We start from the raw sequence: 4,819 nt of genomic DNA on the forward strand, positions 1-4,819 counted from the left end.
CTCCGCCCTCGGCAGCCCCGCCCCCCGTTAGTACATGGACAGTCCTGATTGGCTGCCGGGGGAAAACTCTGACGCGGCCGGGAGTCGAGGCTGGAGCCGCCGCCGCCGCCGCCGCCGCCGCCGCCGCCAAGCGACGAGGGAGAGCGTGCGACTAGAGAGAATGAGGCGGGCTCCCGGGCGCTGGCGCCCCCTGGGGGTGAGGAGGGCGACGCGCCCACGCCTCTGGCCTTTCTCCGGTGGGGGTGCACAGAGTCGTGAGCAGATTGGACTGTTCCCGAGGATCCAGGATTTGGGTACCCGCGTGTGTAACGATTCCCAAGGAGTTAAGAGTGAGCTAAGTCGACACCGGGCGTGGTGGCCCGTGCACTCAGGAGGCAGAGGCAGGCAGATCTCTGAGTTCGAGGCCAGCCTGGTCTACAGAGTGAGTGCCAGGACAGTTAGGGCTACCCGCAGAGAAACCCTGTCTCAAAGAAACAAACAAAACAAAACAAAAAAAACAAAAAAAAAGTGAACTAAGTGAGTTGGAAATTACAGAGAGAATCCACCCCGTCAGCAAGTGCAGATGTTGGGAATCAACCAGCGTCCCCGAATAGATGTTCCCAAGGGCTAGAATGTTCTTGGAGAGGTCTCATCGCAGTTCGTTGTCCAATCCTCCAACCAGGATGAAACTTCCCAGAGTGGGAATGAGGCCCTTAAGCATAGGACCTGGAAACAGAACTGCCATGGCATTGTTAAGGCCAGAATCAGTCCCTGGCATCCCTAACAAGTCAAGCGATGCTGCCCATCCTTAATAGACCAATGAAACAAGTGAGAGTGAAAGCAGAAAGGAGAAACTGATTCAATGTGGCCGTACTGAGAAGAGGATCAGCGTGTACACACACACACACACACACACACACACACACACACACACACACACACACACACGCACCGTTGTCTCAACCCCAGTCTCTTCCATAAGAAGAGTCTGGCAAGTTGTGTGAAGTCTTTTTCCCAGAGTCAAGTCCCCTTCTGGCTCCAAGTTCCAGCCTTTTCCTTCTCTCAACAAGAGACCCTTGTGGAAATTCCAATTTCTTGGGGTCCGTTTTGTTTCAATAATCTAACAGCCAAGATGCGAGGGCAGAAGTGTCTCTTAGAATATCTTCATCCTTGCCAGAACAGTTACAGAATCCTATGGCTGCCCACTACTCACACGTATAAGGTGGTCCAACACCTGATGACCCAGTCACTTCATTAAGTGATTCTGACCTCCGATTATGAATTAGGTTTCAGTGGATGGGAAAATGGGCATGATGCTCAGTCACCTCTGTCATCTGATGTAAGGTGACCTCTAGTCCTGTTACTTTACAGTCCCAAGTTCTAGCTAATCTCCACTTAAACTAATCCTCTAGGCCACTCTGAACTTCCCTGCAGCAGTTCTGGAGAATTATTGCCTCTTTTGCTTAGGCTCTTCCTTCTCAATTCCTTTCCCAGCTTGACATTACCCAAATTCCAACTCACTTCTCAAGACTTACTTTCCACTATGTCTACCTACAGCATATGTATTATATTTCCATACAAATATATAAATATATATGTTTGAATATGTGTAATACAGCTAGTTTTGGTCTGTACAGTCCTTTTTTCCCACCAGGAACTGTTTACATTTTCTTAATTTTTTAACCATTGGCACCTTTTTCAATTGGCCTCATTTCTGTTTATAAGACTTGCTTTGCTGTAGTTTAAAACTTGCATCTCATGTCCATCTTGCAAGTCTCCCTGCCTTTGACAGCTCAACCCCAGGAAGTGCCAGCTTGGGCTGATGCTCACCCTGCACATTTCTCTCCCTCTCAGTCTGCTGGGCACAGCTCTTCTGATAGTGGATAAAGTAGTGGGAGAGGAAAGACTGTGAACAGCAAGATGCAGTCTTCTCCTCCAGCTGCATGTTAATGTTCTGCAGCCCAGATGAACTCCTAAGGAAGCTGCTAGACACCCATTGCTATTGAGAGCCTCTGGTAGCAGAAGTCCATGTGGGGAATTCATTACATTGCCACCTGGCTGACTATTCCACAGGCACCAAGCCCAACCCTGTCAGCCAACACCTACCATGTTTCTCTGATGTACTCAGTTCTTTGTTCCCATGATTGCTGCTCTGGCAAGGCTACAGCCATCCATCTCATGTCCTGTTGGCCGATTCTCAGATCTGCAGCAGCATTAGAGATGCATCTATGTACTGCTTCGGATTACAAACTCAAGCAAGAGATCTCTGGCCACATCTCCACCTGCCATCACCCTCTGATGTGTGGATTCTTCATCTCTCGGTAACTGTTTTCCTCCTAAAATAGCAGAAGCAGGTAAACAATTCCTCTATATTAAGGATGTTCAGCCTCCCAAGGGATAGAGCAGTGGAGGACCACTTTTCTGCTTTTGTGCCTCTATAGAGACGGAGGTGTCTGATGCAAGACAGTTCTCTGTGTGACCTTGGACTGACATAGTTCTCCCTCTTTCCTGGAATTCTCAGGAATACCTGTAGATGTTTTTAGAATGAAACACTGTAACATTCAGAATGGAACACTGAGGTCCTGCCCTCAACTGCCAGGTCTTTGTTCTAATACCCACCTAGCACGACAGCTTAGCCAGTTGTCCAGATTATAAAACCCATCACAGGCCACTTTCTGGGGTGCCTCATTTGCAGTGGAGGTGAGACATTTGAAAATGAGATTCCATCCTCCCAAGACAGCTTTTGGGGCTAGACACATCCCGAGTCCTAGACTTCTGTTGTCCCCTTCTGCCTACCTGTCATAGAAGAGCCTTGTGTAACTAGGTGTGTGGGTACATTTCATCTCGTTAGACTGAGGCAATAGTAAAAGTACATCCAAGGTACAGTGGTCTGGCATGGCCAATGCACCACGAATCTACATCTGGCAGTGGTTCCCAACCCCTGGCTCATCTCTCTACTCAGAGAATGCCTCTCACTCTCAGCTGCTATTCTGAAATAACAGAAAAGCCACAGTGGATGCCTCCTGCTGCATTTTCTTATTTTGTTACTTCCCCAAAAAAGGAAGTAATGTAGCCTTTTAAGGAAACTGGGGTTTCAGAAGATAAAGTCTTGACTTATTAAACACATGTAACCTAATACAGCCTAAATTAGACCAGGAACAAAAGTAATAATAATAATGTAGAGTAATGCAGCCTGAGATAGTCATGAAGTCCCAAATATTTCAGAGTCAATATTTTCTTTACTTTTCAGTTATAAAATACATTATTTTAATTGTCACAATGAACAAATGATGTGTAGGCAGGTGAAGCCATTTTTGTCTTGACAAAAGTAATAGTTCCAGATAATTAAGAATAGTGAATAAAGGGGCTGACAAGATGCCTCAGTAGTTAAAAGTACTGGCTCTTTTCCCAGAGGACCCGGGTTCTAGTCCCAGCACCCACATGGCAGCTCATAACTGTCTGTAACTCCAGTTCCAGGGCATCTGAGGACATCTGTAGACACTGCATTAGTGTGGTACACAGACATGCATGCAGGCAAAACACCTATACACATAAAAAAGATAACAAATAATATGTTCAAAAATGTTTTTTAAATTAAAGAATAATGAAAAAGGTACCGGGTTCTGACTCAACAGACCTGATTCCACCCACTTAGCCCTTCTTCTCTTTCCTGAAGCCTCATGGAAGTGGAGACAGCTCTGTGAAGGTTCCTAGTGATGTTCATGGTTCCCAGTTCCTGGTGTTCCTGGCTTCTGATTGTCCTGAGAACTAAAGCAATTGTGTGCTTTGGAATGCTTCCTGTGTCTGGTTTGTGGTGAGTGCTCAGTAATTAAATCAGCTGAAGAAAAATAAATGAGATAACATTTCAATCCTTGTAAAATCTGTTCTAGAGAACGGTAACCTTAACGGCCGATTCCCGCAATTAGCCTTTAACGTGGATTTTTCCCCCCTCCACTACGTGGTAAAATAAACAGGCGTGAGTAGTGAAAGATGGACAGCATGGTCTCCAGTGGGCTGTGTCCACCAACAGTCTGTTTGACCCATGGAGGCCCAACTGAGCGCTGAGGTGTAAACTTCCATCGAGCAAGTGCAGCCTGGCTTTGGACGACCCAGGGCTGGACCACATAAACCTCCTCGGCATGACGGGTCTCATGCTTAAGCTGAAGTGGTGTGCTTGGGGAGCCACGTACTGTTCCTTCAGCAGCTTTGCCAACTTTCGGAGCTCGGAGGACGCTGAGCAGGTGATAGTAGCTTCACATCCTCAGTCTCTGCGGTGCTGATGTCCAAGCTGCAGAATCCTCAGCCCGTGATGCCCCCTGGTGATGTCACCTAGAGGAATTGAATCCCGGACTTCTGCCCACCCTCTCTATGGCCTAGCCTTTGGCTGCCTCCACCCTGCCCTCAGCTGCTGCCCTAAACTTGCCCGACTGTGGTCTCTGGGCTCCCAGCTGAATGGAGGGAAGTTGGCCTTTGCTTTGGGGTCCTGCTTCTGCTTTGACAAAGGGGTAAACCCGCAGACTTCCCTTTTTTCTTCCCTCCGCTGGCCACTGTTATGGGAGACACTGTTCACTGTTCATGTTTCTGAGTATTCACTTGTTTTCTTGTTGAAACCATTGTTATAAAATTTTCCACTCTATGAAAAAAATAAAATAAATAAAGAGACATGGCCCATCTTCTGGATTTTTTTTTTTTTTTTGAGACAGGGTTTCTCTGTGAAGCTTTGGTGCCTGTCCTGGATCTCACTCTGTAGACCAGGCTGACCTTGAACTCATAGAGATCCACATGGTGAAGCTCTGCCTCCTGAGTGCTGGGATTAAAGGCGTGTGCCACCACCACCTGG

General features: G+C 47.3%; 1 pseudogene; it reads left to right on the forward strand.

Annotated features, from left to right (window-relative positions):
- Positions 1-34: 34 nt before the first annotated feature.
- Positions 35-4,470, forward strand: LOC128118762 (PAT complex subunit Asterix-like; annotated as a pseudogene).
- The last annotated feature ends 349 nt before the right edge of the window (positions 4,471-4,819 follow it).

This window comes from Peromyscus californicus, unplaced genomic scaffold (assembly GCF_007827085.1).
Source record: "Peromyscus californicus insignis strain IS unplaced genomic scaffold, ASM782708v3 Scaffold_22__1_contigs__length_63687245, whole genome shotgun sequence".
Taxonomy (NCBI): Eukaryota; Metazoa; Chordata; class Mammalia; order Rodentia; family Cricetidae; genus Peromyscus; species Peromyscus californicus.